We start from the raw sequence: 11,362 nt of genomic DNA on the forward strand, positions 1-11,362 counted from the left end.
TTTGCGAGTGTGAATATTTCGTCCAGTAAACAACCACTATACCTCCTACTATACTAGTAGCACTTCCCGCCAAATTCGTCACTTCATCATTACGATTTCTCTATAATCATGTCCGACGTATTACTATAGGTTACCTAATTATGAAAAGTAGTTGTCTATGCTGAGAGTGATAGTTGTCGCATTTTTGTTTCGTTGTAAATCAGTTCCATCGCAGCTTCGTGAGTAAACGCTTTTCCTTTCGCCTCTTCCACGATAAATACTATAGTGCTAGCGTACTTGAAGTAAATGATATCGAGACGGCCGTCAAGAGAGCTATAGTCTCTGCTGGGAAGGATCGAGTTGCCGAAGTACTCCGGCACTACGCGGCCGTGCGACTACGAACGAAAGCCCGTTCCCGCATTTCGACTAAAGCACGGAAAAAAAAAAAATGTGGATCAGCGCTCTGCGTCTCCTTCAGTCTTCAGCACGCGGAAGCGAAGTTTGTATACGAGGACCCCGCCCGACGACTTGCCGCAGTCTCACCCGACTCCCAACTATAGACTGTGCCTTCCAGTCATTACGCTTACTGCTACACAATGGCGGACCATACGTCGTCCACAATCGGTTCTTTAAATCGACCACTTCGCTTATTGTCCATATAGGGTCGGTACAATAGGCGCGTCTCTGACGCGAATGGCCTAATAGCACCGATCGAAGGAACGACGCGCCGCTTCGATCACGGTGGTCGATAGGAATCTCTCTTTGCGACGAAAGGGGACGCCTATAATACACTTGAACGGTTCTTTAACGAATGTACGTCGGTTTGTATGCTATATTCGGGTACAATAAAGGAGGATTAAAGAAATCGCTGGAGTGGAAATTACGATTCATGTGGCTCAAGCGTGAAGCCGTGCCGTGGTTTTAGCGGAGGAGGATGAAACGATAGCGCTGTGTTCAGAAAAAAAAAGGGGGGCTTAACGATTTCAAGACTTTCGTAATAAACTATAGGGGAGCAGTGAGCCGCATCCCTAACGTGTCCTATGTCCGGCTGACCTCGAAATGCCTGTGTTCAGAGCAATTTATTCTCGTGGACAATAGACATAAGTAGCATCTCAAAGGAACACCTCCACAAAAGTGAATATGCACAGGCACACTGCAGGTATTTGTGTTTAGAGAAATTTATTCTCAGAAGCACTGGACATTAATAACATTCCAACATTACAAAAAGGTTGATGAGAAGTGAGTGGCTTTACTTCCACGCCCTATACAAGTTTGCGTGGCTCTCTACTAATATTTGAGAAAACTTCGAGGTCACCTAAGGAAACCAGAAACACCAGGACACGTATATAATTAAATGACTGCTAAAAAATTATGGACCATCTCCCTAAAGGGAGCCCTGACGGGATGCGAAGCAGCGGTGCGCACGGCATTCACCCGGTTGAAAAGAGAGTTGACGCGGGTGCTGGAAGAACGGTCCGCAGCGAAACTCGATGTGGCGTTCACTCGAGTGTTGCAATATGGGCTTGTAATTAGTGATGCATACTTAAAGATTTTTTTGTAGCACGAGGCGAAATACAGAAACAGGAAGGAATAGAGTGACAAGACAGAGCGCTCTGTCCTGTCACTCTATTCCTTCTTGTTTTGCGCATTTCGCCTCGTGCTACAAAATATTTTTTTAGTTTACTCGAGTAAACGTTTGTCTGAAATACAAACACACGGGAGGCGAGTTGGGTTTCGTGTAAGTTTCGTCGCACGTAAACGAGAAGAAAGAATGTTTTCACTCCACGTGCAGTCGAGCGTTGCGGGCTGTAGAAAGGGTGAAGAGAGAGAGAGAGAAGCGTGTTGCGAGCGTTACGAGCGGGCGGCCCAACCGGCAGCTGCAGGCGCTGCGGCAAGCGTGCTGTGGGTGAGAGAGAAAGTGACGTTGGCGCGCACCTGCAAGGGAAGCGTGCGAGGGCAGCGTGACGTCAACGCGCAGCTGCGGCGTGACCGATTTGGCACCACTCCAACCCCGGCGGCGAAGGGAACGCGTTGCGGCGCGGTCGTACGGACGCATGAACGTACGGCATTACACACATGAGTCAAAGCTGCTTCACATCTAAAAAAATGTACAGTGTGTGAGCCGGACGATGCTGTTCTTGTGTCTTTGCTGGCGGGTTTCTTCCTCCCGGGAGAGCTTAGCGCTCTCCCACAGTATACAGTACATATTGCTCTAAATCTTCAACCATTTTTTAAACACATTCCTAACGTCTGGAATAAGATGGTGGTGGTCTGGCTTCACTTTCCAAATATAATTTCGACTCCAGAAGCTTTTTTAGGGGTGAAGCTCTTTAAAGCGGCATCCGTTCGTCCCTATTCATAGTCGTGGTGCGTAACCAGTCTTACGCTTTGACCTACAAGGTGGTGCCGGTGGGAGATTTCTCCTGTGCGTTGTTGAACAATGAAAAAATTCGCAGCGTGCGCGTTAACTAAAAGCCGAATTCTCCTGTCTCTCACTCCCAACTAGCAGCCATCGGCATGTACATTGAGCACTATCTGACAAGAAAGGGTTGCTAGGTTATACTCGCTGGGCGTAACCTCCTTGGTTTTAGAAAGCTTTAGCGAGCGTTGGGACGCAGTGCCATCAGTACAGTGAACTAGTATATACCATCAACTCGAGGTGGTTAAAGGTGGGAAGTAGACCCGAAGCACAAGCTGTAAGAAAGTGTGCATGTGCCACCTCTAGTTTAGTCCTTGGAATGTCAGCTGGATGGCGGTGCTTCTATATGCGGAATATATGATGAAAAGATGCGAGATGGTGGTACTTGGAATGTGGATAGATGGACGAACGGACACACAGACATATGCATGGACGGACGCACGGATGGCTGCACGGACGGATGGACGCATGGACGAACGCAGGGGCGGATGTATGGACGAACGCAGGGATGGACGCGCGGATGGACTTGCGGACGCACAAACAGACGCACGCACGCACGCACGGACGGGCGGATGCACGCACGGACGGTCACATAGACAGACGCATATATAATGAAAAGATGCGAGATGGTGGTACTTGGAGTGTTGACTAGATGAACGAACGGAAATACAGACAGATGCATGGACGGACGCACGGATGGCTGCACGGACGGATGGACGCATGGACGGATGCATTGACGAACGCAGGGGCGGACGCATGGATGGACGTGCGGACGCATGAACAGACGCACGCACGGACAGGCGGATGGACGCATGAACGGTCACACAGACGGACGCATGGACGGATGGAAGCAAGAACGAATGGACGGACGCATGCTTCGCCCCCCTCTCCATCATTCACCCCGTGGATATGCTGACATTTTTTTTAAATAACCTTGGAAGCAACTTAAGGTATCGGTGGTCATGTAGTCGTCTCGGTTTATCATAAACTGGTATTCGCCACAAAAATTAAATAAGTCCAACTACTCGCCACCGTTTTATAAAATATATGCCTATTATGAGTGAAAGGTTCGTTGTTACTGCCTAAAACATTGCGCCTGGCTTACAAGCGGTGTGAAAATTCCCTGCGAGACTTTACCAAGGCGCTCAAGTTCTTTATGTAAAACCAGAGACACAAATGGGTATCGCTGCGATAAAGTCATCAATTTAAAACGCCAGGTTAGAAACATACAGATGGCCACTTCTTGACTGTTCAGACATACACGGGACGGCTTTAAGTTCTCCCATAGTAGAGTACTCTGTACTCTAAATCGTTACCCACTTTTTCTAACCCCCCCCCCCCCTCCCCACACTGTAAGCAATTACTGGGCACTGGTGGCCCGAGGGACGGCTTTACGCTCTCCCATAGTAGAGTACCTCGTTGGTAGAGAACCTCGTACGTTAGCATAGTAGAGTACCTCATAATCGTTAACAACTTTTTCTAAACACATTTCATCCTCGTCGCCGCACTAGGCGTTGGGGACATGTTCTCATTTAGGAACGGCTTACTGCTCTCCCATAATTGAGTACCAAGTACTCAAACTTGTTAACCATTTTATTCTTAACACTATCCGGAAGGAAACCACCACGGCCCATTGTAATCGGCCTTTGGAAGTGTCACGTGACGGCTCTCTCATAGTAGAGTGCTACGTACTCTATATTGTTAACCACGTTTTCTAAACACAATTTATGCATCGTTAGTGAAGAGGTGGCAAGTTAAGCAGTGAGGAGTAAATATCTTGCTGTGGGAAACACTGGCGCGGACTGCATGCTTCGTCGCTTCTCATGTTTCACGTTAGTCGACCTCATACACCTTTCCATACGTGATTTTAAACCCCCTTGGTTCCAAGTACAACGTCAAAAAAAAAAAAAAAAACAGCATAGCAACGCGCCTGCCCTAACCTGTAAAAAAACACAGCGTTTGCCGGGACGTTCACGTTTGCCACCTAAAAATTAGGGATCCCTAAACCTTCGCCTTTAGGAGTTGAACGCGATAGTGATATCCCGCTCCTTCTTTTTCGAAACCTTTTCGAACTTGCAGTGTACCCGCTACATGACCTTAAGGAAATAGGCGTAGTAGCGTGTGTACACTTTTGAAGTGGGTGACGGGCTTTAAACTGGAAATTCATTGTGATAATCGCATTTTGTGGCGCCCCCTGGTGATGGGTGCTTGTACCACGCATTATTACTGCCATATTTCATGTTGCATTGTGAAGCATGTATAGAGGACGCGAGTGCTTCTGAAGCATGCGAGGTACTTCATTTCCAAGCAGATGAAGTTATTTTCGCTGTATTCACTAGTAGACCCGTGGCAATGAGGTAAAACATCCGCTTGCCACGCAAACGACCCGAATTCGAGCTCCACTCGGATCCAAACGACGCTATAGTTTGGTCCCCCCTCTGGCCCAGCGTTTTCATTTATTCATTTTATTTGCATCGTTCTCGATTTTTCGGTCACGCATGAAATGATGATTTTTCGCTCAAAACCGACGACGCCGACATCGGAATTTTTTGCGAAACGGCCTTTTTAACGCTGTTGCGTTAAAATCCAAGAAGTGGGATTGAAGCGCTCGATGTGGCTGACAGATTTGTTCGGACATTCACTGCAGATCAGAGCCAGCCCCTCTTTAAGGAGAGGTGAATGTTGAACAAGCATTGATTGAGTTTAATTTTATTCAGACACCTTCGATAGGAGAAGGGTAGGGGAGTGCTTGTGAGCATGTGTTTTATAGGCTGACGCACTGCCATCATTCGGCTAAGGTTCGATTATCGTTATTATCATATAGTCAGAAAGCCTGTGTGGTTGGCAGCGATGAAACTGAATGAAAAAGAGACTCAGCCTAACAAATGCCACTGGAATAGACATAACGTATGCGCACTTTTTTTTTATCATTAAATGTGTGTAAGGAAATGTTGGTGCCAAATGCGCAGCTGCGGCTCTCCTCCGCTATTGCACAACAGTCGTTATCGCATATTAGATAACAAACTCAAGGCTATACAGAGGCACACAGCACGACACTTACGCTCTGAGTCCAAGTTCTTCACGTGAAAAATCTGTCCACGCAACACAGAATAAAAAAAAAAGTAATCACGCAATTCAAATGTCCACACAAAACATAAAAGTTCACTAAAATGTTGTCAAAGGTGCTTATGTCTCTTGGGAGCAGCCTCGTAAATACTGCACTGTATCCGCAAATAGGTTTTCACAAAGATTTCTCTACCAAAATGAAAGCACGAAACCATTATAGCGAGACATGCAGGTTAACAATAACGCGGACACATTAGCTTTGTTACGCAATATTAATGAGAACGGTCAGACAACGATCCCAATGGAAGTATAGATGACGATATCAGCAGTAATTGTAATGTAACTGTGAAGAAAGGTGGGCGATAAGATAACTTGTTGTCGGCAGGGACCGAAGCTGAGACCTTCGAATAAAATATTCTACGCTTTGACTAACTTAGCTACAACGGTGATCGCCCCTTCCCCCCTCCGTCCACAATTTATAGGGTATGTATGTGCATCTAAACCCTGGAATTGTTAGTCAGCACCGCTAGTAGCCACGAAGGCGAGTGTGGAACACTACTTTTCTGCCTGTTGGCGTTATTCGAACGTCGCAGCTCCCGTCCCTGCCGGCGGCAAGTTGTCTCTTTGTCCAAGTTTTTTTTTTCTTCAGATTTACGTAGACATTTTTAATAATAACATCCCCTGTACTTTACTTGGCATCGTTGTCTGTTAGTTCTCATAAACACTTTTTGAAAGGGAAGACATAAAAGACAGATAGTGAATATTGGAAAAGCTAGATGAGAATGATATTATAAATTTATGGGACCTTAAGTGCGCGACACGCAAAGGTCATTCGCATCACGTGAGGAGTACAAAGGGGGGCGAGACCTGTGCGGTTGCAACACGATGATGTCCACTTCCGCGTCACAACTTGGTCATTGTGTGTGCACAGTTGCAGCCTCGTTTCCGGAGCGTACAGAATATAATAAAGACGAAAGTAATACAGACTGACACTTCGCGGGTGTACACACAGCGGCGCGCCACCGACGGGATTTCACTGGGCGCGTCAACTTTTACAGCGGCTGTCCGGATCGTTTCAGGCGCGCGCCGCCCGTTTCCACTTACCCTTCCGAGAAACGGGTCCTAACGAATCCGGCATTGCGTCAGCGTGAAAGACGCCGAAGTGCGTCGCATTGTTTTGTCGCTGTCGGCGAATATGGCGCTGCATAGTAGTATATCGTGTCGTCATCGCGTAGTTTTCACCCGTAAACACCTTGCGCTCGCCAGGGGGAAGCACGGCGTTCACATTTGCGAGCAATTCACACAGTAGTCTCGAAAGACCACGAGATGAACCCAGAAGGAACACATACTGAATGCATTCCGAGGCAGCATGATAGCCTTGTTGTTCTCGTTACCAGCGTTTTTGTTGTTGTCGTTTTTTCTTCCTTTATTTGGAGGGGAGGGGAAGGGAAGAGGGGAGGCTGAGAGCAACAACACGGAAATTTCTGAAATTCGTGTCTGCCCTCCTTTCAAGCGGGTGACAATATTAACTGGCCCATCGATGAGGCTACCAAGAGACGTTAATGTAAGTAAAACGGAAAAACCAAGAAAGGAAAAGATAGAACCTGAGCTGGAAGCGTATGGGCAGCTGCATGCTTTACAAATAGAGACAAGATGATCGACATTATTTCATATTAGATGGTACGGCGCTTAAGCAGATGATGGCGAAGTAAGACACAAACGATCGCAAACGTGTTCGTAAAATCTAGCTTTCCTACAGTAGCATGCGATGCCCGTTATATACCTTCATACCCTTTCCTTTCGAAAGTAATCTTGAAGTAATTTCGAAGGCAGACTTGAGAACGCTTCTGACGAAACTTTAGGTGCAGATTCCCTACAAGTGGACGGCAGAGTGGAAGGGAAGGGTGACGGCGAGAACAGTCGAGGTTTGGTGACCGTGATCAATGCGGCTTCGCATGAAGTTTCAGAGAAGGGACAGTCAAGTTCCTTGTATAGCCATGTGGCTACGCGAACTATAGTGCAACGGAATGAACAATGATAGAAGAGGTATGGAGTCCTCTAGACAACCCATACGAAAGGGCGATTAATGTTCGCATAGAGTGCACATCCGAAAACCAAGGGGCAGTCTCTAGAAGAGACGCCGATTCTTCCGGGGCACGAAGTAAAACAAGTGATATAGTAATGAGCGTATGCCTTGAAGATAACTCTGAGGCGGTAGCCGTGGAGCCATCCTGCGTAACACTATAGCAGATGTAAGCAGTGGCACATGCAAGGTCGAGGAACATAGAGTTACCTCGCCTCAACATGGAGTAATGATTACGTCATGTCAAAGTAAAGATTGTAGCGTTCCGTGCGGAGAGCAGGAAACGACTACGAAGTCATTCAGTTTCAAAAGCAAAAGTGAGTCAGATGAAGGAGCGTGTGACTTGTGTGCAAGCCAAGCGGAAAACTCAGAGAGAGTTGTGGTGCCTGTCTGCGTGCAGCCAGCTGCAGTGACAAATGCTGTTTGTATGGCTGATGGCCATGTGAGTAACTATCTTATGAACGGACAGAAGTTCATATTTAGTTCCGGTGAGATTTATACAAGTGAGCTGACAAAAAGGGCAGAAACACCTGTCCAAGTGCATATGGCAGTGTCACAAGTGGAGCCAGGGACAAATTATGAAGTCGAATGGCAGGAAAGCCGAAACATAAAGGTCCACTGTATTCACAGTAAAGCTGCTAGCCTTGCAGGAAGTGAACAAGACTATAGCAAGCTAGCTCCAGTGCAAAGCTCTTTGAGCAACGAGGAAGCTCAGGTACCTTCTGTGGCGTCAGCTCATCTGGACGTCGTTTGGGTTACAACCTTTGATGTCCCAAAGACGTCAGGGCCTAGAAGAGGCGATTAGGTGACTAAACAGCGCAGTGGAGTGTTCCAGACCGCTAACACAAGTAAGATACAACTACTGTTGTCGTCCAAGCATTGGCGCACTAAGGCAATCAACTTGTTGTACTGTCAGACTATTCTGAGGCAGAACTACAGGAAGGTGCGTGATAGGAAACGCCACAAGGTTTTCGTTTTGCATTCTGATGAAAGAAACAAATATGCTGTTCGTCTGGTGTGGGACGCTATAACCTGAGAGTCGAGTTTAAATAACTGGTCGCTGCCTCTAGATTTAGACACATGGACAAGGACTTGCATCATTTGTATATATCCTGGGATTAAAACTCTAATTTCACAAGAAGTGTGATTTTCTTAGTTTTGGGCAGGACGCGCTGTAGCTTGGCTGTGAACTATGTAGTCGACTTTCAGTAGATTTTTTGGTGAACGTGTGAGGAACAATAAGCGGATTGATTGTAAGCTTGTAGTGAACGTTGGGAAGGATGTGTGTTGTGTGAAACGCGCACTTATCTGCAGTTTTTCCATTACGGAAAGAACTTTTCGAAACGGGGGATTACACGAGGGATAACATCTTGAAACGAGCTTCTCCTTGCAAAGCACGTCAGTGTGGGAAAGCCAGCTTTGACGGCGTAGTCTCGGAAGCATATATTCGGAATACTTATGAGGCGCCCGGAGAGTGCTATCTAAAGTCATGTCTATGCTAAACAGTAACACACAATATTCCAATACCTTTCAAGAGTGTGGCCAGCACTTGTTTATGCTTACATTAACATGTACTACCGTCGTCAAATGAAACCTGAACAGCAGCAAGCCTTCGCGATGGTATAGCGCGCGCCGCACTCTTATCGCCATTGACAGATGCGCGCATCCTGTTCGGCAGATGTGCGCATATATGCGTGTCTGTCCATGCTGATTGATTGATATGTGGGTTTTAACGTCCCAAAACCACCATATGATTATGAGAGACGCCGTAGTGGAGGACTCCGGAAATTTCGACCACCTGGGCTTCTTTAACGTGCACCCAAATCTGAACACACGGGCCTACAACATTTCCGCCTCCATCGGAAATGCAGCCGCCGCGGGATTCGATCCCGCGACCTGCGGGTCAGCAGCCTAGTAACTTAGCCACTAGACCAACGCGGCGGGTCGTCTGTCTATGCTGATATGTGGACGGCGCGAACTATACCATCGCGAAGGCATGCCGCTGTCCAGGTTTCATTTGACACCGGTATAGTACTCCGGCAACTGTTACAAGAGTTTTGTTTATCAAGGATGCAGCTTTCTTTATTCGTGGTCGGATAGTCGTGAAGCGTGGAAGCTTGGGCAAGTTGGTAGGACATAACTGAATGCAGGAACAGCGCAACCTAGAAGTAGTTACTTCGTAACTACGCTTTTACGCTTCCGTAGTTACTTCGTAACTACGGAAGTAGTTACTACCTAGAAGTAGTTACGAAGTAACTACTTCTAGGTTGCGCTGTTCCTGCATTCGGATAGTCATGGCGCGTATACTGAAGTGACCATCGCGTTCTCATTGTTATAGCCAAACTTCAGGCAGCACTTGGAATTAACACAATTTTTTCGTCGGAATACAGGGATACTCTCTGACGACGTACGCTAGTCGAAATTTTGCGAATAACTGTACGCAGCGCCGATCATCATTCAGTCAGCATTAGGTAATCCTCAATCAACGTCAAGTCATCAACTAGAGAGCACTACTTTGAACGTTGGCCAACAAAATATTCATCACGTAACCAACTGGAAGGAATACTATTCGACAATCTACCCATCATTTATTCGACATTAATCGTTCAGCGTCAGGCAGCGTCAGGCAGCGTCAGGCAGCGTCAGGCAGCGTCAGGCAGCGCTATGGCTACAATCAGCCAGTGCTAGTAGCAGTGGTGTAACCCGCGCTCTCCCCCCCCCCCCCCCCCCATCCTCGATTTTTTTTTTTTTGCCATGACATAAAGTGCACGTAATGACGGTTCAGTAGACTTGAGCGAGTTGGTTTGCGCTTGTCCTTCTCCAGTGTTTTTTTTTTTTTCGCGCCATAAGCTCGTTAGAATGACGGTTGGCCACATCTGCCTGCCCCCCCCCCCCCCCACCACCCCAAACAAAATTCTGCCAACGACCCTGGCTTGTAGTGAACAAGTAAACACGGTAATTTCACTCGGTCAGAAAATGTCGTTGACGTGGTACTCCGTCCCAGAATGCGGGGTCGGGAGAGGCCCAGGACGTCGTTGTCTTTAAGAAAGCAAGGTATCGCGCCGTAAGCCTTGAAAGAATGGAGCCATGACGTCCGCTTTGCCGAAACAAAATGCAGCATCATCATACGCGCATACCGTCACAGCCCCGGAGGCGGAAGCCGGTCACTTCCCATAGCTTCAATGCACGGAGGACGAGGCAGCCGCTTTTAGTACACCCCTGGGCTGCTCTCTGAGCGATCGCAGGGCGAGATAACATAGACGCCCGCCATAGAAAGGCCTCGCACAATGCGTGGCCCGGCCGTTGCCGTTTTGGGAGTAAGGCACCGAGACGAGCACTTGCTCCGCTGTTGCCGCGGTGCGCGCACCCCGAAAAAGAAGTTGTACCGTCGCTATCGGTGCCTCAGTTTTGGGACGTTGCCACAGGAATGCTTTCAGTGCCGTTTGCGATTATATTCAGGCATCCAAACGTATACCTTTGTGATATTCAATCAAATAATTATTATTTATACCCAACAAAAATTCTAAATGGTGAGGTGAAGTAAACGCAACTGAGTGGTAATCACAACACCTGAAATCTCAAAATTTTCTCAACTTGACTTTTCCGTTTTTTTTTTCTTTTTTTTCGTTTGCTCTGTTTTTATGTGGTTTTCCTTACATTAGTCATATTGTAATACAGATTCTATACACATAGTTATAATGCTCACAGAAAAAATGCACTACGCTTTCTTGGTCAATCCCCCTGAGTGAGTGTGAGCCATGAGTCCAGGGAAACAAACAAACAAATCGCACCCGACACGAACCACCTGTCTTAAT

The 11,362-nt window shown here is 47.2% G+C and overlaps 1 protein-coding gene across 1 annotated transcript in view; it reads left to right on the top strand.

Moving 5' to 3' along the window:
* JMJD6 (Bifunctional arginine demethylase and lysyl-hydroxylase PSR) overlaps positions 1 to 11,362 on the top strand; it is a 118,173-nt gene that overhangs the window by 70,942 nt on the left and 35,869 nt on the right. The window lies entirely within an intron of this gene.

Source organism: Rhipicephalus microplus, chromosome 10, assembly GCF_043290135.1.
Source record: "Rhipicephalus microplus isolate Deutch F79 chromosome 10, USDA_Rmic, whole genome shotgun sequence".
In the NCBI taxonomy this organism is placed as follows: Eukaryota; Metazoa; Arthropoda; class Arachnida; order Ixodida; family Ixodidae; genus Rhipicephalus; species Rhipicephalus microplus.